This window comes from Herpailurus yagouaroundi, unplaced genomic scaffold (genome assembly GCF_014898765.1).
Source record: "Herpailurus yagouaroundi ecotype Mexico unplaced genomic scaffold, PumYag 160, whole genome shotgun sequence".
In the NCBI taxonomy this organism is placed as follows: Eukaryota; Metazoa; Chordata; class Mammalia; order Carnivora; family Felidae; genus Herpailurus; species Herpailurus yagouaroundi.
Window position 1 is genome coordinate 51,950,123 of NW_024412401.1, and position 1,388 is coordinate 51,951,510.

Below are 1,388 nucleotides of genomic sequence, written 5' to 3' on the forward strand. Positions count from 1 at the left end.
CAGAGAGTCAACCTTCTTAGCATTTAAGACACTTAATACAAAAGGATCCCCAAATCTTGTCCACGTGGGGGCGGTTCTTGACGCCCTAAGCAGCTTTTGCCCACCGTAATTTGGATTTGCCTGGTCACGTGACCTCCAAAGAAGTCAGACACATCCAGTCCAGGAGTAAGTTTCATTTGGGGGACAAAATATCTGTAAATATCGTTTGCTTTTCAGGTTAGATTGGGATGCAGGAGTTTGCAGTATTTTTTTTTTTTTTTAACACTGCTGATCACGGAAAAGTATTTATGTAAACATGTAACGGGTGGGGCTTCCAATCAGGGTGACGTCTGGGATGGATTCTCTTGCTGTGATGCAAACATAGTACAATAAAGATTCTCTGACGGAAAGGTACGTTTGTAATCCTGGAGGGAGTCGCTGACTTCTGGCTGCTGTCTCTCTTCCTCCCCCTCCCTCTCATCGTCATTTTTTGGGATTCTTGTTCATTAAATTAGTTAACTGCCTCCCACCTGCTCGCACTGCCAACAGTGACTCCTACCAAGAGAAGTTCCATGCGCCTCAGCAGACCCAGCGGCTGTGGTGAGACGCAGACATGTGACTGCAACCCCAGGGGCTCGGTTTCGGAACAGACTAGAAATCCCTTGTAGTTTCCAGGATGCCCCTGCCTCCACGGGGCCCCGTGAGCGCCTTCCAAATCGGGCCCTGCGGCTGCTGCCCCTGGAGGGGAGGGGACCGCGCAGCCTGGGGGAAGAGCCCTCACCGCGACGGCCTCCGGTTCGCCCTTCCCCGCACAAGTTATCCCACGGCAGAATCCCAGAAATCCAAGAGTTGAGACTCAGGGTGTTTTTGTAGAAGTCGTGCCCTTAGTTAACCACAAATGTTCTACGTTGAGGCGTGACTTAGAGTAAAATTCACCCTTCAAGCGAATGGTTGGAGGGATTTTGACAAGGGTGTATACACTTCTCTGGCCTCCACCGTAATCGGGACGGAACGTTCCCTTGTGCCCCTTCTCGGCCGGAAGCGCCTCGTCTTGGCCACTGCCACACCACGGCTTTGCCTGTCCTGGAGCTTCGTGTGAATGGGGTGCGTCCGTCTGTCCTTCGTGTCCGGCTTCTCCACGAGGCACACTGTGTTGTGATTTATCCATCCGGTGCCCTGGCTTTAAAGCCACAAGAATTGGGGCCAGGGAAGGCTGTGCCCCCCCCCCCCACGCCTCCTGGCTCCGGCCTTGTTGGGGTGGTGAGGATCACATCGAGGGCTCGGCCCAGTAATGGCTCTGTTGGTTTCTGTTTACAGGAACGTGAGAGTGGTCCTCATTCACCTCTGCCGAGACAGAGACAGGGGCCTTAGAATCAGTGTCATTGGCCTCGGTTTTCCAGTTAGCGACC